Below are 24,140 nucleotides of genomic sequence, written 5' to 3'. Positions count from 1 at the left end.
ACACATAAACCAACGCATAAACCATCAGACTCAAATCTGTTCTGGTTCATTAGCAAAACTTCTGGCTTCTAATAGCGAGAAAGTTTATCCTTTAATTGTTTTCAGAAGTGAATAGGCTTAATAAGTTGATTTATCCTTCAGAATTCTAAAATATTCTCAGTCTTCCAAGACCAAGTGTGCATCTGTGCTTGATGGGAAACTGTATTAAGTTTCCCTTTTTCTTCTTCTTTTCATTCCCTTTTTCTTTCTTTCTTTCTTTCTTTCTCTTTCTTTCTTTCTTCCTTCCTTTCTTTCTTCCTTTCTTTCTTCCTTTCTTTCTTTCCTTCCTTCTTCCCTCCCTCACTTCCTTCCTTTCCTTCTTTCTTCCTTTCCCTCTCTCTCTTTCTTTCTATTTCCTTCTGTCTTTCTTTCCTTTTTTTTTTTTCCTGAAAGAACAGGATCCAAAGAAGAAGAAGAAAATTTGTTTCTCAGTTCTGTATTAGTAGTTGCCTACAGGTGAAGTTAAAGGCAACCAGCCTTTAAAAGAAGGCCAGTTCTCTTAAAAGAAGATGAAATTGATTTTCTTCCCCTCTTTTTTTTTTTTTTATTTTCCCCAAAGTTTGCAGGGCTCAGCCCCACAAGGTAAAACAATATCCCAGAAAGTGAAAGCCATGAGTTTTCAACAAAACCACTTTTTCTCTTTATCTGGAAAGCACCAGTTTCACCGAAACAGTTATCAGCAGAAGTTGCTAAGACCAGGCTGGAATTTCTGGTCAAAACCACAGAAAGACCAAGACATGAGCACAAAATATCCAGGTGGCCTGGCTGTCCCCAGAGGCAGGATAAATAACATGCTTTTGGGGTGTCCCTGTCCTCGGCAGCAGAGGAGATACTGCCCTCCCAGCTGGGGATTACTGCTGCGACAAAAGCACTGCAGGGGCCCAGTGGAAGGGTTGGTGGTGCAGGTAGTCCTGATTTCACCCGAGGGAACCTGAATGCCTTATCCATGTACCAGAGGTCTAGAAAATAGGTTTCCATTCTCTGGTTTGCAGTACTTGCAAAACTGACGAGCAATCCTGGAGCCAAATTCAACAGTTACAGACTGTAGTTGTTGGGCTCATCTGGAAAATCCTATGCAACTCCTTGGTGAGGGCAGTTCCCATCCCCCACACGGATTTTGCAAATTATTCCCTTGGAAGAGTGCGTGGAACAGCATCAGTCACTAAGCAGCACTGGGACTACTCACCCTCACCCACATTCCTATGTATGTTCCAGCTATGCCTCACTCTCCTCCTGGCATCAGGCTCTCATTCCTCTCTTAAAAACAAAGACATCTATGGAAAACATGTGCCAGGACCTATTTTCTTTTTTATTTTGTTTTCCCACAGAGGAAGGTGGAAAGTGCAAGCTACTGACCAGTGCTTCCTCTTTCCTTTTCCTCGAGTGCATCTCTCTCTTGTGCCCGTTTGCTCATGCTGGCTAAGGTCTCTGCCACCTTCATCTCCAGCACTCTCGGGCAGCGTCACGCAACTGAGAGGTGCCACGTCTTGAAGACAGAGGCAGACAGAAACTTATTAGCAGAAGGGCACTGGGACACCAATGTCTGCTTCCTCTTCTTAGGAAAAAAAAAATGTGGCAGGAGTAGGAGAGAAAAGAAAATAGTTTTGTGAGTTGAACGCAATGTTCTTCTGACTTGCCAGACCTCAGGATGGATTTTGGCTGGGATTTTCCAAGAAGTTGAAAAATAGTTGGAGTAGAACACAGCTTGCTTAGAAACTCTCTGACATTTGACCACCAGCTCTTTTCAATCTCATATTTCTATGCATTCCCAGCTCTGTCACTGTCTCTGTATGGCTGTGCCTGCGCTGACCTCAGGGCAGAGTTTGTCTTTGCATGGTGTTGGTCGCAGTGCTGGATGCTGCTGGTACGGCACCTGTGGGGGTCAGGGTACGTCAAGTCCCACCCCTGCCACATGGAGCAAGGCTAGTGCCATCCTGGGAAGGATGCTGGGACCAGTGATGTTGCTACGGGGCCGGCAGTGAGGCTGGCCAAGGGCATCTGTTGACAGAGGTGTTCATGGCCTATATTAAGGCTTACTTTTCCTTCACAACCCTTGCCAAGTCTCATGCTGTGCCTGTTTCTGTTTTGTCTCAGACCATGCTTTGACAGCATGGGACAGCAAAAGGACAGCAAGGCTGGAGTCAGGATCCTGCTGAAAACCGCATTCAGCATGCAAATGCATCATCTGCAAGCTCCAGCAAGTCAAGAGCAACCTTTGGAGGCCGTCTTCATTTTCACAGGCACTGCTTGAGGTGCATCTTTGCCCTCACTGTCCTCCAAAAGCACTTGCACAAAATGAGCAACCATTTTTGAAAACATTGGCTCATATCCCACCTCAGTCTTATGCTTTCTGATCCACAATAAAATGCCTAACAATACGTTAGCTCTGCATCATGAGACGGGCGGTCCAAAATTACAGTGGTGACCCCAACAGAGAAACTTATGATGATGACAAATGTATCCATAGAAGACACGGGTTTAAAAGGTCGATTTTCCCTATGGGGTGTGCATGAACTACCCCCAGGCATGCAATCCCTGTGACAGAAGAGGTGCAGGCAGATCCCACAGTACCATTAGTCAGGATCCAACTATTCTATATGAAAACACAAAGTAACTACAGCAACTTGACCGCTTAGATAGACTGAAGATAGCTGGAAGATGTTTCAATCATTCATCACACATAGGACTTCAACCACAAGTAAAGAGATGTCTTCCAAGGAACAAATCACGAGGAAAAATGCTGTAAAGTTTAATTCTGCTAATGTTTACTATTGCTATTAAACTGAATTTTAAATTGCAGTCCATTCCTCTGTTCAAAGTGTTGCTATTTAATCATATTTTCTATTTGCAATATATCAGGTTACTCAAAATAATTTAATCTTGACATGGTGTATCAGAAATTTGGACTCATTATAATGAGTTGGAAGGAATGGGCAAAAAAAATATAATGTTATGCAGAAAAATAATTATCTGTATAGTACAGTGGAAGGTCTTTCTCTTTTAATCAGTTTTTAGAAAATATTTAGAAAAATTACTTAAAGGTCCTAGGCAAACATAAACACTGGAAAGACTCCCACCAGCTTAACCTGGAGCTGCTGAATACCCGAAACCTTGCAAACAACATTTATGCAGTTATTCATATGTTTCACTCCAAGCATGACTCTCATTACCTTCCCTCTCTTCCTTTTTATGACTGAAAAGGAAAAGCCCTCCTCCCTTCACAGCCAGCAGCTGTCAAGCACAGCATGCAGCCCAAGAACCGTTTTGGTTTTCACACTTTCCCCCACCACGTCCCCACCCTCCCCGGGTTGGCGCCCCTGCAGCAGAGCTGTCTACGTGCAGTGCAAAGCCACCGCAACCCGAGCTGCAATCAGATCTGGAACAGCAAATCCCGTAGCCGACTCTTGGCTGCGACACGAGCTCAGTACCTCATTTGTTTATGGCAAGTCATTAATGAAGTCACACAGTCTGATTTTCGTTGCAGTCAGGCCTGGACATCCCATAGCCATGGTGAGGAGGGGAAAATCCCTAGGGCTGTTCCTTTCCCCAGTGAGCCAGATACTACCACCCAGAGAATTTCTTTGGGAATGCCGGTATTTTTCCTGTCACTCCTGTGACTTTCTTCATCAGGAAAGGAAGGGCTTTTGGCAGCCTGACCTTCTTGTTTGTCAGCAGATACAAATGGAGCCACAAGATAAAATGGCAAATATGTATTACTAATGCAAGGCTGTAAAAGATACCCAGTAATTTTCCAAATAAACAAATAAATTAAAAAAAAAAAAAATCAAAGCAAACCAACAAACAAAAAAATAACAGGCTCTGATTCATGCAGCAAATCGTTTGGGTGAGTAACAGGAGGAAATCACTGAAGGCAGACCAATGGGAGGTGATTTTACACCCTCTTTTTTCAGGCATTGGGGCAGCCTGGTCTGAATTCAACAGCCAGCCTTTGGTGGCAACTTGTACACCATGCAGGAGAGGATCCAAGAGGTCAGCTCAAAACCTCTGATCACCTCCATGATGGAAAGAGGGGTATGCACAAGTCCTGCACAAGTGGAAGATGTGATTCAAATGCAAGCAGTGAAAAGTCCCCCAGTCTCCGAGACAGTGACACTTGAGGCTCCCAGGTGCCACTGCTTAAAGCAAAAAGTGATGGGAGAATGAGAGTATTTTATGAGACATGAGCCAGCAACTGCTGTTCAGTCTGCTAAGAGGATTGTTATATGCCTTGTCTCCTTTCAGGCCTCTGTGACAGAGGAGGCAACGATACCATCCTTACCGCTTTTTTCCATAACTGAGCAAGGAGCTCCATTACAAAGGAAGGGGCATGAGGAGCATGAGGAAGATCACAAGCCTAGAAACCAGAGCAGTTTGCCTTGCATTTCCATGCTCCCTTTATATGCCTGGCTTCTTGCTCAGAAGCGAACAAAACAACCTACGTAATTTCCTAATAGCATGGTGACATCCTTGCGGTGCAGATCTTGAACGTTCCTATTTTACATCTGTTTAGACACGCCTTTGAGATACAGCACCTACCTCCTGCTGCTTTCCACCACAACCCTGATGCCATGAAAGAGCTTCCCCCTTTTTCAAAGGGCTTGAAATATTAATTATAAGAGTTTTCACATTAATCAAAGGTCCAGACAAGTAGCCAACAACCCACTTGACATCGTTTTACGTTAATATTTTCATCAAGATCATGGGCTCTTGTGGAAGGCAAGTCCAATTGCTGTCATGCAGCCTGCTTTGCCTCCCTGGAGCTGCACCACCCTGGGGAAGCAAATGATGCACTTTCCCCAAAGAGATCAAAAAGAAGCTGAGGTCCCCACTGTGCCCTTGGCAGCTCTGCTCAGCACACCCTGCCAAAGGCACAGAAACTTCACTCGCTTCATTCTTATCCTTGTGCTCTCTTAATGGCATGTGGCCATCTCTTCTCTTACACTGAGCAGTTATCACTGCAGTTGTGTCTTAAGGACACACAGAAGTCTCCCCAGAAATTCTGAGATGAAGCAAGTTATCTCATATATAAACTTGTATGCAGCAATAACCAAACCTGTCCCAAAGCAGTAGTCAGAACTGTGTGCTGAAAAAACATTGTTTTGCTGGTTGTATCTTACAGATATGCTAAGCAAAGCTGAAGCTAGCTCAGGAAATAGCAGGAATATAGCTACAGAACTTGGTTTTCACTTTTTACAATATCTGAGACAGAAGCACCTTGATACATTCCTCTCTTTAATTGATGAGTTAAAGAATCATATTTATACTGCCTGGAAAGGATCTTCGGGGTTCTCTAGCCCAACCTCCTGCCCAAAGGAAGACCACTGCCAGCACTAGCTCAGATTGGCCATGGCTTTCTTTAGCCAAGCCTTGACAGCTTCCTGGGGAAGGAATTCGGGCACCTCTCCAATGGCCTGCTCCTCTGCTCTATTATTGTCTGAATGAAAAAGCTCCTCTTACTGTCCATCACCAGGTTCCTAATATGCCCTTCATGGCTGTGAATAGCTCTTTGATATATTATCTGCCCGTTACCAAGGCTCTTCATCTCCCCTTTGTCAGACTAAACCAGCCCTGCTCCCTCAACATCTCCTAGTAGGTCATGGTGCCCAGGACCCCGAGCATCCCTGTAGTCCCCATGATTTTCTATCTGGTTCTCTGCATCCCTCCTGAGCCAAAACTGGACACCGTATTCCAGATCTGGCCTCATCCTCACCAAACAGAGTGGTGGGTCTAACAATGCCTCTTGGTCTGCTGGCCACACTCCTCCAGACTTTTATCATGATGTAAAGAAACTATCTTTCTTTGCCACCCACACCTACAATCCTACGCCTCAGTTTGGTGTAGTGAGGCCTGATTCAGAACTTCATCAAAAACAGTGGAACACCCTCCACTTATTTCACTGGATCAGACATTCGTATTTTATTGGCTTTGCCACAAATCGGATGATGCCGCCAGATGCCCACAGAGCACAAATTTGAATTTTCCTTCCTAGGATACTCGGGCTTCCCCCTCCCTCGTTCAAATAAGCAGCGTCACCCAGCCGGGATTGCAGAGAACGTTACGTCTCGCTGCATCCCTCTCAAGCCCAGGTACTTGGAAAGTATTTTTTAAATCCCTTTTTTCCCTTGGCAGCGTCAAAGCTCCCTGCGGCTGCAACACCCACATCATTCCTTGGCACCTCATTCGCCAGGGCAATGCAGAGCAGGTTCTCTGCATGGAAGCAGCCTTCTCAGCAGCTTCCGGATGCAGTGGTGGGGAGGAAACATCTCTCAGAGTGGGTGTCGAGGAGAGCTATGGGACTTTCATCCCATGTGGTCACAAGCACAGGTTCCCAGATTTTCTTTTTTTTTTTTTTTTCCTAGATGCATCTTTACAGAAACCATATACAGTGATGGAAGTGGGAAAGAACTAGACATGTGAACAATAATGCAAGAAAATGATACTTTGCCATATTTCTGGAACTTCCCTCTCCTGCCCAGCAGAAAGAATGGGATTTTTTTCTGCCGTAGTTCAAGACCTTTATGAAATAAAGAGAGCTGTCCCTCCCTTCCTAGGCTCCACTCAACTAACAGGACTAGAAAAAAAAAGAAAAGAAAATATATTGACTTCTTTCTTAAACATCTTCTGACTTTCTTAAACCATCTTCTGAGTTCTATAGGGGCCAGGTGGAGTCCTAGAGCCCTGGGTTCATCTGCATTTTTCCCCAGAGCATCTCTCTCAGGAAACATGCAGTGAGTGGTTGTCTTGAGGTATCCCCCCACTAAAGGTCAAAAATCACTGCAGGGACATTTCTGAGGCACTAAAACTTCTGATTCAGCTCAGACATACCCAACCCCCTGGTCGGTGCTGAATGGGGAGGGGAAATTATTGACACCTTGTGGTACCTGTAAGAGAGGCTGGTGAAGACTGAAAGCACCATACAGACGTTGAAGCTGGCAGCCTCAATGCTGGGCTGACCAGACAGGGCTTGCTTCGATACAAGATCACAACCAAGAGGTCTCAGTGCTCCTGGGCTGCTTCAGGAGCTGCACAGGATGCCAGCTGTGAAAGCAGAGAGGCAACTGCAAGCAGAAAAAATAGTCTTTCTCTTACATTTCTTAGGAGAAGTCCTGTTGAGGACCACTGTGCAAAGACCAACACCCACTGGCACAAGCAGACGCACCGAGGTGGCAAGTTGTGCAGCTCTCAACCTGGGATCAGGAGGTTGTCCCCAGTCTTGCTTGCTATGAGTACATAGCAGATCTGCTTGAAACGGTATGAGGGGAAGTATCAAAAGTCGAAGCCATCCAGCTCTGCAAAAAATGACATTTGGAGAATCCCTAAGCCTGGTCCCAGACCCAAGCCTTTGCATTTCTGCATTTAGTCATTCGTAGCCTAGACTTTTCTGGCAGAGATGATGGATGGCCAGGTGAGAGGTGGTTAATGACCAGAAGCCGGCCTTGCCTTGGGGTCTGGTCTCTTTTGTAGCCTCAGAGAATATTTGGAAGAGCTCAAACTGGCAAATGTAAGCTAGAACCCATAGAAAAACTATCAGAGGAAAGTAGACAGACGGGTACATTGAGATCGTCTTGCGAATGTCTGTTGATTGCACCACAGTCATAACAAATTTAACATGAAATAGCTTAAAATTCTGTTTCTATTTTTAGCACAGTCCTTTTTCTAAGCTCAAAACCAAAGCTACTGCACAGGAAAATAATGCAACAGCTGTTTTTGGCCAGTGACCTCAAGACATGGTAAACAACTGGAAATGTGCTTGTGCAGTGCAGCTTGTATTACCATAAATACTCGCTTTCTCATGGTCACTGTCGCATACTATGACAGTCATAGGTTTTGTTTTGTTACTGCAAGAATACTTGGAATTTCCTTTCTGTGGGCAATGCTCAGACTTCTGAGTTTGTTTTCGTCTAGTACAAAATAAAAAAGAATGTAAACTTTTTCCTGAACAGAATTTCATAATTTGTGTAAGGTTGAATTTCATAAGAGTTGAGATGCTTCTTTGCAATTTTGACCAAGCCAAGGTGGGGGGGAGGAGGGGAAAAGTGTTTAAATTAGTATGAAAGTAAGTCCAAGTAAATCAAAACAGGACAACCGAGCATCATTATAGTTAAACCTATGAATGACTATTCTTGACAAAAATAGTGCCATTCCTCCAAGAGTTTTCAGTTCATTCAAGCAAAATCTTCTTCCAGAGGAAAAACATTTCTATCAGAATTATTCTGGTCGTATGTAACATGGCACAAATTGACGGGCCAAGGGATGGATGTGCCCTGGGGCTGACAGCTTGGATCGCATACTCTCTGAACCCTGTAACACCAGGCTATCTCTGGTGCTCATATTCTCTGCCATACCATGATTTTGACTCAGGTTCCAGATGAGCTCATCATTGCAGCATATGGCAAATGCAGCAAGTGGCTGGCCTGGGGCTGGCAGACCTCTGTACTAACTCCAGTGAAGGGGTTTCCCATCAGACCAAGAGAAGAGTCCCATGAGCTAACTGGTCTTAAATTACAACAAATTTCCCTTAGAGTTGCCAGCCCAAGTTTCCTTTCAGCTGCTACCACCTCTCTGTCCCGGACAGTCCTTCCTCCTTTTCATACAGATGCATTTTGGTACTTTTGTGTTAAACTGCACCAACTGTGGTGCAACCCATTGGTGCTGCATGCATTGCATGCACAGCATGAAACAACCCCTGTTCAAACTGTCTTGCAATGGAGCTGAGAGGCAATACGTGATTTTTATTATTTTGAATACGTGATTATTATTATTTTTGAAGTTGAGCATTGTGGCAAAGGCCATTGTGTGGCAGTCAGGTTTTTAAAACACTTCAACACCTATTTCACTGACAGGGATCAAGAATGATTTCCAAAAGCAACTAAATATATTACATGAGAACCATTCCAGATGAGTGTTACTGCATTTGCACCAAGGATCAGCCTCACGTTACCACACCTGGTTTCCCAAATGAATAAAATAACAGTACAGAAAAGTGAGCCCTCTAAGAACGATGCGTAAGTTCCCCTCTCCACAGTCAGCGTGGCAGATGGCATGCGCTTTGTGTTATAGGATCTGGGGAGACATAGAAAGCATACTACGTATATAAAACATACTTCCATACTACAGCTGCACCCCTAAACAGGTTAATCTTGACAACACTGTTATTGCAGGTGAAAACGTTATTAGCATGTAAATAATGCCTGTTGCTGAAGACACATAATAGTAATAATTTATTATGGAAATCCCCAGGCGCTTTACAATTAAGAAGCCCAGTGTCATAGCCTGTATTTTCCAGGTGTAAATTCAAAGCCCAGACAAGCAAAGCAACTAGCCAGTGCAGAATGAATGTTTTTAAACTGCAGGTCAGTGCTCTGTCCTTCTCCTCCTCTTGAAGGCGTTTTATGCAATACCTGTAGCTTTCAAATAAGTTTGCAGCCATCTTTTAACCACATACTTCATCTGTGTTTATGCCTCATGCTGTTTACATTCTCCGTACCTCTAGTAGTCCTCACTCAGTTTTCCTAGAAGACCTTAATTGAACAAGCTGCTACATAGATGCTAGAGGAAAGTACAAGATAGCACCTTATGGTGTTCTTTCAGGTATTATTTTCCATGGGAGCTCAATAGAAAACCTCTTTGAGAATGCTCAGCTGCTTTGAAACACACAGAGTTGACTAGCCTTCTCAGAAAGTGATTTCCAAAAGATGATGGTCCCCCAAAGGACCATGTCTCACCACAGAGGTGATTTGTGCACCTTGGCTGCACAAGACTTTGTTGGGTTGGCAATGGAGCCACCCTTGTCTCTTGCTGTAGAGCTGTCCCCTGGCACCTCAGCACAAGGTGGATCAAGGCTCATCTTTAAGTGCTGTAGGTGCCAGGGACTGTGCAAGAAGTGGCGGTGATTTCCAAGGCCAAGACGACTTCCCTGCCACCAGAACAGTCATGAGAATGAGAGCTATTAGCCCTGTTTATATTATCTGGCTGCTGTGAGCAGTCAAGCACAGTCAAACCCATGAATGAGGAAAGAACTGAACAGCTTGATACCTGCAAGAAGCCCTCTGCACTGTGGTGTTAAACACAATTTGTGAAAAAAAAAATAGAGAGAGAGGAAAATGAAAGAAAGAACAAGACAGCCCTAGGTGAAATAAAAGCCTTTATTGACTTACTAGCTTTTTTATCTACCAAATGTCTGTAACTTCCATTAAAGACAATAGTTGGTCATTCTTCATATTGATACCTTTTGACCCAAATGCCCTTTCTTGACTTGTTCTAAGAACTAGTCCTAGACAATTCCTCAAGGGAGATTTTTCCTTGATTTCCAAAGGCTTTAGGTAGCTCCTGCAAAATCCAAAGGGCTCAGTGATGAAACATGACACTGGGAGTTTGGGGCTAAGGTCCAAATGATAGAGGAAGAACATTCAGTGGTATAAAAAATCGTTATTGGAATGACCCAGAGGGCAAGGAAGGGGGATGGAACAGGGAAGGGAGCAATTTGGGAAGACAAGAGAAACAGTGTGACTCAAGAAAATGGTGGACAGGTCCATTGGAAAACAAAAAAAGGAATCTGCTAGCCTGGGCAGCTCAGTGGGAACTGCTTCGTGATCTGGGCCCATTTCTTTCTTCCCGTGTATCTGGGAAGGCTGCTCTACTAAAGGCTCAGTGGAGCAGGAAAAAGGAAGTGCAAGGGATATTTCACTCGGCATGTACTCAAAATGAACGCATGTTGACTATTTCTGTCAAGATTGTTTTGCTGAAAAGCTGTAGGAGTCACTACAATGACCCTCCTGTGGATTTCTACAGCTTCATTACTTTAAGGTCACTGGCTTTTCTCAGCATACAAGTTGATTTGGTATGTTTTTCCCAACTTGCTATACTTCACAATTTTAGATTACAGGAAATGTTTCTGGGAATGACGTGGCAATTTACATAGTGTTTGTACAAAAGGAAAAGCTTTATTAGCCATTATGGAGATCTGCTATAGCTTTCCAAAATAATTCACCAGCCAGCAACAAAAGAAGAGATTTTCTTCAATAATAACTGCAAATAAATGGACATTAGTCCTTCAGCTATGGATGATGCCATGCAATCTATACATGACATAGAGAGATTAGAACGTTGGCTATTTTTATTTCGCAGATTTTGGAGAGCAGTGGGGCACAGAGGGAAGCTGGGTTCATCTTACTTGTTCCACATGTGTATAGCACAAGGGAGGGAGAGACTGTGATTTGTGCCAGTTCTCTTATTCCAGGTTGTTTAATAAGTCCTAAACATCAAATTCTCTGTAAGTACTTCAGATTGATCCCCTAAACTTGATTTGCTCAAATTCTCCAGATATTTCTGAAAGTCCTGGTTCACATTTTTCAGCTTGGTAGTAGAGAGATGTAAGGGCAGGAAAAAATAAATAAATAAGGAGATGAGACTGAAATCCTTCTGCCTACATCTTGTTTAATTTACCATGGCAGCTCCACGGCCCATTCACAGTCCATCTGCACTTCTCCACAACCTGCCCTGCATCTGGCCCCTTCCCAGTCCTAAAGCTGGGCTCACCACATAGCTGACAAGGAAATAGATGTCCTTGGGAAGGCACTTCTGTGCCTGGAGAGCAGGATGTACTTGGGCCCAGGGTGCCTTCTGGATGGACACATCACTGTTGGCTGATATAACCAGAACACTTTAATCTATCTGTATGTATGTTACACGACATTTATATGCCGCAAGATTAAATTGGATGAGGAACATAGAATACTTCTGACATGCTTCTTCCCTTGCACTGCAGGATATCATTTTGTCTAACAGAATTTTTACTTCCTGCAGTGTTCTCACCCTCCCTACAGTCTCACCACACTTCTATTTTTAGATTACCACGGCCAGAACTTTGCAGATCGAAGAAAAAACAGAAGTTATTTGCCTTTAACAACTGAATGGGGGCAGGTATCCCGGAGCATCTTTTCTGAGAGGCCTGCATGCTACCCATGTCGTAGCTTAGGCATATCAAGACATTTTTTCTCCACTTATAAGACTCAAAACTCAGAAAGTGTTCAGATCACCAATGGCAGTGTGTTAATTTGTTTGGTTCAAATCCCAACAAATTGGGTAATTAAGCTTTCTAAAAGCTGATCATTTGCGAAGCATTATGGTATGACAACTATATGTAAGTAACAATGACTTTAGACTAAAGTATAAAGGCAAGCTGATGTTTAACCTGGGAAATGAGTTGCACTTAAAGATATGAATTATATAATTCGGTACAATTTTGTGATAACGCACAGACTATGTTATTTGTTTGAGCAGCTGTTTCTAAGAATTTTTCCTGCATAATACTTTTAATATCCACTACCGTCCTTTTGTTTTGCTGCGCCAGAGAGGTCACAAGTGTGACAAAATAACAAGCTGTTAGCATATTTTGATTTTTCAGATAATTCCTTGATCCCAGCTATTAAAAATTGAACTTTTGCAGCTCAGTATCTGCACAGGTTAACCAATAACTTCCTATAGCAACTTCAGCTGAGAGTTCAGCTCCGCAAAAGTAATGCACTTTAATTAGACCCTATCAGCCTCATCAGATAGTCAAAAAGTCAGAGTTTTGGTTGTGGTATAGTCACATCCTGTGTCAAGAGATAGTGATCCTTCCAAGAGCCACTGCTATACACCAGCAACCCTATTATTTCAACCACCGGAAATCTCAGCTCCAATGCTCCGCACAGATAATTTCTGCTCTTTCCCAGAGGTTACTGACTCACTGAGTTGGCCCACACAGCAGGACTGGGAGATGAGGGCTGTTGCACCATTTGTCCAGGCTCATGGACATACTGGAGCACACGATGGCTTTCTCCCCATTTGCGTGCCCACACTCGCACATCCCCGAGCAGCCAGAGGATGCTGTGGTCCCAGCTCTTGCTCTGGCCTGCAGGAGGGGCACGGACTGAGAGCACACCCACAGACTGGGACTGGGCAAATAGCAGAGGGCTCCGCATCCCATAGGTGAGATTCTGCCAAGAGATCCCAGGAAAACAGATAAGGGATACCGACCTGCCACAAGTTTCAGGAATTGACTCATTAACTTCCGTGGCCCTTGAGAAAGGCTCAATTAAGAAGAAGCAAACTTCTGACCTCAGAAAGCAACCAGAAACGTTAGCCTCAGAGACTCCTACCAGGAGCCTTCATCTGAACCTGGGCTGTTCCAACAAGTCTCCCTCCTCACCCACTCAATAGGTAATTTAACCTAGGAAGCTGACAGTGCAATAATACCTTGCAGTGAATTGCCTAATAACCACACCCCAGCAGCTTTTGCTTGTGCTGAGATGAATCTTCCCTCCTCTCATGCTCTTCTACTGTCCCAAACAGGTAGGCTTCAGAGGTGCAGCTTCATCCTAATTACACCACTACTTTTACCAAAACTGGCTCAGTATTGGAGCACACTTTATCTGGTTGCATTCAAGCCTTCTCTAACCTGATTTCTTGGACATAGTAGATTCATTTTCACACCTCAGGTCCACTCAACCAAGATCCTAGTGGCTAAGCAATTACCAACCTGCACCAAGTCCTTCTGCACAGGTTAACCGTGAGATTCAGCCATCAAGCCTTCCACAGATCAAGTCTTCCCTGACTGCTCTCTGTGCTCTTTCTGCCACATCTATCCACAAAGCCAGATATGTCAATGGTTCAAGTCTGTCCACCAGAAGCACTTCCTTCATCTGCTCTGCTCATGACAGAACTTCACTTCCTATGTCAGTTCCTACCTACACCAGGTTCATACCCCCTCGACAGAGTGACCTGAGCGGTTCTCTTTATTGGTGCCGTTGTACTGTAACTCAGTTTGTTGGCCTGTAGTTGGCTCTGGTGCAAATAGCTATTCTCTCCCTGGTCAGCATTTGGGCAGTGAGCCCTCTGCACACACCAAGAGGTTGCAGCAGGACATTGTCTCAGCTTACTAGTGAGCCAGTGTAAGCTGCAGGTTTACTTTTGCCACTGGATATACTCCCACAATGAATCTTAAGGGGGCACCAATTCCCAGTTCCCTGACCAATTTCAATGAAATTAGAAATCTGAAATCAAAATCTCAAGTAAAATTATGAATCTCGAAGCAAAAAACTCAAAGCACTTGCATTGGAAGAAATGCATGCAAACGCATAGCTCTCCTGATAGGAGACTTTCCTCCACACAAAAGTCAGCTCAGAAAACAAGGTAATTCCCTGGCTTCATTCCAGTTCAAATGGTGCATCTCAGGAATGCACCACTTTGTCTTTGGGGAAGCTGCAGTTTGTTTCACTTTTATGAACATTAGTCCAAGTTTAACAGGTCTAACCTGTCAAAGAAAAGCAGACCTCAGTAATGGTTCATATGATATCTGCATTATTGGGTGCTGAGAGGTCCAGAAAGTTAATATTGACAGAACACAGTGAGAGAAGCCATGTAAACACTCAAGGTAAATGATGCATAGAGCTAATCTGATTGTTTTGTTAATTCTGTAAAACCAACATAGTTTTGCTCTTCTATTCAGATTTTCCGGATGCTTATTTCAGCTCTGAAACACGACTCTGTTCATCACTAAATATAGCAAAGCTTTAGTAAACGAGGCTTGAGTCAGGCCCTCTTCATTCACATTTGTGTCACTTCTGCATTGGAAGGCATGACAGCATATTTTGTACAACACAAAAATAGTATCTTCTCTCTCTTTGTAATTCCCTTTCTTCTGTCCCACTCATCCTCGTATAAGGTAATTGATTTCCTGGCTCACCATACATATTTGTCCACCAACAGCAGCAGCTCCTGAGTCCTGAAGTCCACAGCGTCTCTTGCTTTGATTTTCTAATTTTTGATTTTTGATTTTTTTTTCTTGCATTTCAGGCTGAAACACCCATATGAATCACAAAGATCTTTACTGTATATAATTCAACAGACCTACTTATGCATTGACATTTCCAGGGATGAAAAACAAGGTCAACCTTTTATGGATAGATGGAAAACATGTTAATGCTATCTGACAAGTTGTCTCATATCACCAGGCCATACAGGTGTATGATATATGTATATACGTATGGAAAATATATACATCTATTGAGAGTTTTGCAACAAAGAAACATCATCCTCAGTACGTATCTACATCTTCCAAGCATATATCTACAAACACATCCAAAGGCTGACACTGAGAGCTCACTGTCCTCCCCTCACCAAGAGCTGAGCATCTTCTGTGTCTCTGGCAACACAGTATTTATTAATCCCTCTTGAACAAAAAGCTTCGAAACAGAAGGATATTCACCATGCTTTCTTATACATCTAACAGTCTGCTGTCTTTCATCTCTACAAAGCAATATTTGGGCTGCAGTACCATGAAATATTTGCTTTCATTAACCAATAAGCGTATTTTTTACTGGAGGAAAATCAATAAGCAGCAGTTACCCCCTTGCAAGGTAAATCGTATGAGCTCAAGCCTGACCAATATTAATACCCGCATCTTTTTTTCTGTCATAACAAAAATCTACAATTGCTTGTCTCTACTTCTAATTCAACAAAAAGACACTGGTAGCAAGTTCATAATTTCTGTGTCATTAGAAGAAAATCCCTTCTGTTTTAATGAGATTGTGCAGTCTCACACAAGACCTCAAAGAGAAGAGATGAAATGTTATGATCAAATTGAAAAAAAAATGCTGCATACAGTCTCCCTGCCCTTTTCAGCCTACTTCAGGTCTGAAACGTGTATTTCCGTCACACATTCAGAAATGTAAAACTGGTCTCAGGAACTTTCCCATCCTATTTCCACCCTGGAAACCCAAACTTTCTCACAATACATCATGGTTCAAAGATTAGCTCCTGAGGAACAGACATGTGAACCAAGCTGACTCTCCAGCCTTTATTAAAGTGCACTTATTTCTTAATCTCAAGTACCTGCATTTCCTTTGAGACAGGGGAAGAGTTTTGTGTGGGCAAGAGGTTCTTTAGAATTGCAGCCAACAGAAAGGGTGTGTCGGCGGGAGGAGAGGAGCGATACAAGCGAGGATTCTCCCACGCCAAGCACACAAGACGACTGCCAGCAATCCCTTTGGGGATACTCTTCCGCAACCCACCTGGGGAAACTGTAGAGGTATTACACAAATGACCAAGTTTCTGGAAAAGACAAACAAGTGGGCTGAAAGGCTCAGCTCAGGAAATGTCTAATTTTACTAATACAAAAGAAGGAAGCAGCCTGAGCGTAGGCCTCTTTTGATGTGGGTGCCAGTCATCTGCTGGTCATGAAGATGTACCCATACCAGTCTGCAGCTATAGCCTCGAGACCTGGTCCAGTGACTCCATCTATTTCCTTCCCTTGAAGCAGTGATAAGTCACCAGTATCAGGAAGTCACCCTGGAGATGTTTCCAGATGTGTCCCAGTGCTGCCCGCAGTTGGAGATCCACCACCAGAGCATCTCCGCAGGAACACGTCAAATATCTCTGTCCCTGATGCAGATGTAGATGTACAGGGCAAGCATTTAAAATACCTAAGCAAAACATTTCCCCAGCTTCCAGCAACTGGAGGTCCATAGTCTTCCTGAGACAGACACAAATTCTGAATATTTGCCACCCACAGAGAACTTCCCTTCTGTAAACATATCTAATAAGCCCTTGAACCCAAGTCAACTTTCAGCATCCATGTTATCCTCCAAAAAGGAGGTCTACAGCTTAAATATGGAGGGGGATAAAATACTTTTTTTTTTTTTTTCTTTTTGGACATATCTCCTGCTGGATTTTCATTATGTTCTGGCAAACCAATCCCATCTTTAATTTAAGTGGTTTGGGTTGTGGTGGACATAAAGACCTGGCAGTGAAAGCTAGTAAAGTACATATGCAACTTCCTGAGATGTTCACAGACCGCAGTGTGAACCAAACTGTAGATGTCCTCACCAGCAATATCTCAATATTCTAAATATCTGAAATTCTGGTCTGCTGAAGATTGAACATCCTGCCAAAGCCAGAGAGGCAATGACCTCACTGAGGTTTCTTCTCATGCACTTATTACATCCTCTCCACCCAAACAAGTGCTTTTCTCTGTATCACGATGCTCATTAATAACTTTCATATGGTGACAGACCACAGGTCTATGCATCACAAAGCTCAACGATGGCTGAGCTGGGCCAAATGCAAGTCCTACCTCCAAGTTGTGTGCTGAGGAGTCAAAGTTCCAGCGCATGTCTAACATGTGGCTATGAGTTAAGCGTCTCTTCTGCTCACGCATAGTCCAGGACCATTGGGGAAGAACTCTGAAATAAGGGTGAGTGAAGGTTTCTGACCCTGTGCTTGTTTATTTACCTGCTAGGGTAGTGAAGGGAAATGGGCCATAAAGTCTCCAGCAAAGCAAGCCTTAAAGCTAATAAACACATGAAGAGCAAAATATTTGATAAAATAGTGCGGCAGGAGGTGCGTAAATAGGAATGAAAATACCACACAGCTCATTTCAAGAGAAAAACAGGGTCATATCAGCACCGGGAAATTGTCAGCACATAGAGAAACATTAACTACTCTCAGATACAAAAGCTAAGTTTCTGTGCATGCCAGTAGCACAGCAAAGACATAGAAATGCTAAGGTTAACCCACACTGACTTCTGTTTCCTGCCTCTGCCTTTGGCCCAAGCCTGATGCCTGAAATGAGGTTTTACAACAATGCTCTGATACAAGCAGAGCAATCTTCCTTTCGATCCCAAGTAATGTTCTGTTTCCCAAAGCATAGTGAGTCTGCATTCAATCATCTCGGTACTCAGTCAGCGAGGGGGCTATATCTTTTGCCAAGCTATTCTCTCTGTGGCTCCACAGACACCTCTCTTCGCTGAGCCAAGTCTGATGTCAGAACCTTTTCCTTTCTAAAATGGCTTTTCAGCACTGGAGAAATACAGAAACCAGAAATACAGTGAAAAAAGTTTGGATCTGACACAAACCTTGTGCCACAAACTTTCTCAGAGCATATCTGGAAGACACCTCCTGAAATTCCTGACTCGTTGTGCAAAACAACTCTTTCTCACTGAGCTTTATCTGAAAGCATCTGCTTTTTGCTTCCTAATTTTTCTTGCCTGTGAATACATCCCTGCATGCTTTGGTGATGCCTCTGCAGCTCAGGGTAGCAGGAGCAAGGGCAGCGGTGGCAATGGCACCCTGGCTCTGCTGAGCTCTTGCTCCGTGTGCCTGGCTGGCACACAGCCCTGCTGCTTGGCATGACAGCAGCATCCCACATTTCAGGCACACCTGGAACTAATTTGGCAGATGTCATCTATGGAAATAACAGACCTTTTCTGAGGAGACATGGGGCATCCCTATAGGGAAAGGCAAAAATGAAAACATTCATGGTTTGAGATAAAGCCAGTTGAAAAATAAAGCCAAAGTTGTGCATACAAGCAAAGCAAAATAAGGACTGCTTCCCAATGGTGGGCAAGCATTCAGGCATTTCCAGGAAAACAGGGATCCATCACATCTAATAGTTATTTGGGAAAATAAGTATAACTCTTCTTTTCCCCATGCTGCACATGACGTCAGTTGGGGTCAGCTGTCCTGGCTGGGTCCCTTCTCAGCCCCAACCTGGTGGCGGGCAGGGCAGGGTGAGAAACTGAACAGACCTTGACTGTGTAAGTGCTGCCCAGCAACACCTAAAACATCCGTGTCTCATCAACACTGTTTTAATCATGAATCCAAAACATAGCATCATACCAGATGCTATGTAGGAAATTAACCCTATCCCAGCCTAAACCAGTACCTGCACACATTATATGCTGGTAACAGCCTAAAACTTGAATCCCTGTCTCAAAAGTGAAATGGGCATCACTCACAAACATGCCTTGGCAGCCTGAGCCACAAAGAACATAGGGGACGTTGGGAACATAGGGAACATACATGCTGAGACCTTGAGTTGAGAGTATGCCACCAATGCCCTGCATACCGAAAGCTGGAGTCTGGACCAAGTGAGCTGCAGGATACTCTGATCCCATTGCTCACACTTGACACTTTCCAGACTGCATTGTTCCCAGAGAAGGCAACAGGAAAAGGAAAGTTCAACTGTGACGGGCCATGACATATAAAAGTAAGGCAACGATAAGGTCATTCTTCCGCTAATCTATGCCATATAATGTATTCTACAAAATTACCAGGAACTCACTGTGTAATCAGATTTTCTTCACTTGTTTGCATTTACCACAGAAATATGCATCTGTGATGCTGTTTTGTGTATCCTCAGCAACCACTCTATGTTAAGACAACAATTGGTAGCTGCGGTGTGCTTCTGTAGGACTAACAGGCACGTTAGTCCTGGGAGTCAAGAGCCCTGATTCACTGGTTCATTTGCTAGGGACTGTTAGCAGCAAGGAGGAAAACAAAACCCTGTGTCGTGAGAAGAACACTTCATGGAGCCAGCTAAATTGTAATTATTGAAACAGGTGGGAAAACATCCAGCTAACCTGTTACTAACAATACAAATGCATTCTTGCAAAACTTGAGCAAACAATACTCCAGCAACAGACGGGGATAAACAATACCTCTGTACATACACCTTATACTCAGCCCAGGAGAAAAACCCTATATGTCTGACCTGATCATATTATTTCCCTCAGGCACTGTCTGTTCCCAAAAAAAAGTCTTGACAATGAGCAGGGGTCAGACTTTGCACAGGTACATTGTGTGAACTTCACACGGACAACAGCAGGGCAGTTCATTCTTGACTGATGTGCACTGGTTTCATGAGCCAACTTCAACTCATCTGTACTGATGTGGTCAGAAGCAGAGCACTTGCCGCTGAGCATCTTTTTTAAAACCTTGCTTGAAGTTTGGCTAAGAATACTTTTCTCAGTTCTGTGACTTTTTATGCATGGACTACTGCAAAACTAAATGACAAACGATCATTTTGGCTCACAGAACATTTTCCACTGTTATTAATCGTGACCTTTCCTCCTTATCTCTGACTATTTTCTCTGATCCTGGAAAATTTGTTAGAAGGAAAAGTATAAGGAAAAGCTGAGTTGCTCATGGATGGAAAGGAACAAAGACAGTGGAAGGATCTCAGATCACCACAAAAGAATTTCAGAGCAAGTAAACCACCTTGCGGTGCTGAACTGCCAGAGCTCCTAAGAAAGTGCTGGAAGCAAAACACCCTGGGTAAATGAAGAAAGCTGAATCAGAGGAGAACTAGAGAGCCCTCACTTGAGGTCTCTTGGCTTCAAAAGACTGGGTAGACACCAAGGTGCTCTTCCCTTGTCTAGTTGGCTCTTCTTTGTGTCATGCCATGATCCTTATCCCTTGGTCACCTAAAAGCTGTGCATGTCGCTCCCTCTTGGGCACCAGTTTTGGGCAAACCAGGTAGTTTCCCTGGCGGGGTAATGCAAGATGATTTCTTCCAGGGTCTACACCCCACAGGAACCATATCAGAGTTTTGTCAATTTATTGCCTCAAAATTATTCTAGGAGACCTTGTGACCTTGCCCTCCCCTTATGCCATCCCACTTTACCCCAGTGCCCTCAATACAAGAAGTCTGGTAGGGTGCAGACCACCCTGTGTGTTATTTGCCTTTCTCTCCTTGCAGTAAAGGTACAGGGGTGCAGAAAGGCTGCTTAGGCACCAGAGAAGACCAAAGATCTGTTTTGCCTGTGCCCCATCTGGTGTCTTGCTGCTGGGAACATCTCCTGGCAGCAGCAGCAGCAGGGGGTGAGGCAGTTCAGCACAGTCACAAGAGCGGCGCCCAGAGCAGCTGCTTTAAATTCAGGATATTTCAGGTTGTCTACATCATGCCAACAGGGACCACAATTTGCCAAAGGACACACACAGAGATAGACCAGGATTTGCTCTGAAGGGCTCTCGCAGAGGCCCTGGCACAGCTGGGGAAGCAGCTCCCATCCCGCAGCCCCTGCCTCCTCCCCAGCCAAGGCCGGTGCCAAGGATACAGGAGTGGCGTCCCCTCGGGCCATGACATTCCCTCTCCTGCAGCTGCTGGCACCGCAGGAGAGTTTGTAAAGGCTGATCGTCTCCTCGGTGTGCGTGGGAGGGAAGCGCAGCAGCGGGCAGATGAGAGGTCACGGCCGGGACATGGTGCTGCAGGTAGGGAACCATCCCGAGCCCTCCCACTCCTTCCCGTCTCACGTCATGCCCTGGCAAGGGGCAGCTCGAGGAGCAGGTCCCCATCTCCTCTCTGGAGACAAACCCAGTCTAACCGGAAACATTTCCACACAGCCATCGGCCGTGGCCTACCTCTGCTCATCGGTGGCTGGGAGCGGGGTTGTGTAACAGCAAAGACGGGTGTGAAAAGCCCCTCGTGACACACACCCGCACCTGCCCGTGCCCACAGCAAACCCTCCCACAGCCCTGGTGCACGAAGCAGGGCACACATCTCTTCCTAGGTGCTGCTGGGCATTGCAGGATGAGCATCCATCCCTCCTCGCAAGACACCAAGCCAGATGGAGATGGCGAGGCTGACGGGGGAGATATCACATGCAGGTCCTCTCCTCGCAGCTGAAGGATGCTCTGCCTTTCTAAAGGGAACCTCACAGGATTAAATCCCACGGCTAAAACATTAACCATGCTCAACATGGTGAAAAAAAAAAAAAAAGAGCACTCTCAGAACATATGTGACATAATCTTTGAATGCTCAATTAATATTTCTCCAAAGTTGCTGCAAGTTTAAACTCTAAAACTGCAGCCACTACCTGATGTAGACAAGAAATGAATGAAGATGCTGCGTGCTGAGTATCTGCCAAACAGAGGACAAACAGCACCTGAAGTACCACCTGTGTGTGTAGTACTTGATTTCACAATATACGTGATTCAGCATATTTGACTTCAGACAAGATGTCCTCATGCATATCATGCACAAGCTTGCAGAAAGAACAAAAAGCACTGCGGAAAGAAGACACAAGGCAGCAGCATGCATGCGGCAAGCCCCGATGGCAAGCTGTTCTTCCTCCTCTTGAGGATGCCTCACTCCGTTGGTACTTTTCCTTCTCAAAAACATCTCTAAGTCCTATCTAACTCTACAGTAAAATATCTCTTCCCCCCCCCCCCCCGCTTTAGATCACTAAACCATGGAAGTGAGCTGGCTGGTAATCACTGCAGACTTTCTCTAATTAGTACAAACTTGTCAGGGATTGCAGGCGGGGACATGCCTGACATGAGCAGGGGAAATTACCCAACTCTGGGCTGAGCTGGGGGCAGAGGGGGAGCAGCATGAGGCATTTGGAGAGCACCAGGACTGACAGAAAAAGACAGACAGCCGAGCAGGACCGACCCTGCTTGCAGTATGCCTGCACAAGCCCAGCACTGCGGGAGGGAGTGATGGGAACTTCGTGAGTACCCTGGGTCACTGGTCCTGCCCGGGCAGCAAGGGGATGGCAGCGAAACCTGGTGCTCCCTGTGCCTAGCAGCACAGCTGGGCTGCAGGAGGTCTGCAGTTGTGCCTTTGGTTTGGGACGCTCCTGCTGAGCTGCCCTCTGGCAAACAAAAGGTGCACTTGAGCTCTCACAAGAAAAAAAAAAAAATCTCCTTCCTTTCTAGAGATTTTTGTGAGCACAGAGCCTGGTTTAACATGCCAAGGGCAGGGTGTGAACTTGCCCCCATCTCATCCCAAAGGCTCCAGCAGCTCATCCCCTTACAGCCCGGGGTCCACAGGTCACATACCAGTGCATGGGCTCTCAGGCCAATACAAACTGGTGCGAGCTGCCTTAGCTCAGAACTGGCTCTGTTCAAATTCCTTAGAAAATAATTTTTTTAAAAAATCAACTCCAGAGGGTCTGCTGGCCTGGAGGTGGAGATAGCAGTGGCTGCCTGCTTTTACGTCACATAACATGAAGATACATTAAGTAGTTGGAGGTACTCACAGTGAAGAGAAAATGAACTCTGATGCTCATCTTCACAATACAAGTACTCGTTTTGTAACACTGTGCCCTAGAATTAACATCTGGAATTCTAGCAAACAGAAAATCACATCTCCCCACAGTCCTTCCACAGAAATATGAGTTTTCTTTCTGCTACTACTCTTAGGAGCACATTCCTGCCCTTTCTTAAAAAAAAAAAAAAAAAGACAAATGGAGTCACACATGCCCTCAAATCAGTTCCAGATGCTGGGAAAAAGAAACAGAGGACAGTGTTTGTCCTCGAGATTTAACAGCCTAAATGAACACAAACAATGAAGAAAGAAGAATACCTAGAGAAGGACACAAAGTCAGAGACCTGTCTAAGGTCACAAACGGTTTATGTGGCTTCACATAGATTAGAGCACACATCCTTTGGTGTTTTAGCAGCTTTCATCTCACCTCCCTAAACCAAACCATTCTTCAATAATTCCTGCTTTACCTTCACACTTTCCCTGACCTGTAACACTGTGCCCCAGTAAGGATCCCAGCCTAGGTATTGGTGGTCCCAGCCATACCCACGACAAGACACCTTCTGCTCACAGCATGGCTTTTGGCTTCCTGGCATATACCCAGCTGCACAGGACTATTGCAATAGGGAGATTTCTAACAGTTCTATCAAAGTGCAAGTGATAACAGCTGGATGAATTTTGATTGACTATTCGTCCTCCCTGAGGGGTTAGGGGTGGGGGGTTGGGAGTGGCAGACATTAGGATATGAACAAAAATTTTTCCTCCTTACGTATAATTTTGTAATAACAAAAATGTCTTTTTTTTCTAATGTGGGAGGTGGGGGGAACCAAAACTTGTTGCTCTCTCACTAAAAAAAAAAAAAATACATTTCCACACAGAGGGAAAAAAAAGAAGTTTCTATGCATCAGCGTGTGTGTGTGTAAATCAAAGCTTCATTTTTGATGAGACCATGTTTTCACAGGAAAAACCTTCCAATTTCAAAAACCTGGATCACTCCAAATGCCTCATCTCCATCAAAGGCTGTTAGCAAGGCCCTCCTGAGGCCAGTACATGGATGGGGACAAGGTGGCATGGGGCAAGCACACAGGCAGCCCTTGTAGCAAACAGCCAGGAAGCGCTGCAGCCGAGCTGGCGCCCCCAAATCTTGCTGCCCTGCAGCACCTGGGGTGCTGATAGGCAGCTGCCCTTTTTAATCTCAGATAGCAGCTATCAATAAAGCAAAATGACCTCACAATTTTCCAAGTGCAATAAAGTCACAGCTTTTCCCTTTCCAAGTAATGACAACAGGCTC

General features: G+C 44.6%; 1 long non-coding RNA gene across 4 annotated transcripts in view; it reads right to left on the bottom strand.

Annotated features, from left to right (window-relative positions):
• The window catches only part of LOC110353216 (uncharacterized), a 100,292-nt gene that overhangs the window by 49,596 nt on the left and 26,556 nt on the right, over positions 1-24,140 (bottom strand). The gene's annotated exons all lie outside the window — the stretch shown is intronic.

Source organism: Anas platyrhynchos, chromosome 18 (genome assembly GCF_047663525.1).
Source record: "Anas platyrhynchos isolate ZD024472 breed Pekin duck chromosome 18, IASCAAS_PekinDuck_T2T, whole genome shotgun sequence".
In the NCBI taxonomy this organism is placed as follows: Eukaryota; Metazoa; Chordata; class Aves; order Anseriformes; family Anatidae; genus Anas; species Anas platyrhynchos.
The sequence above is the reverse complement of the archived record's forward strand: the minus strand, read 5'-3'. Positions and strand labels throughout refer to the sequence as shown.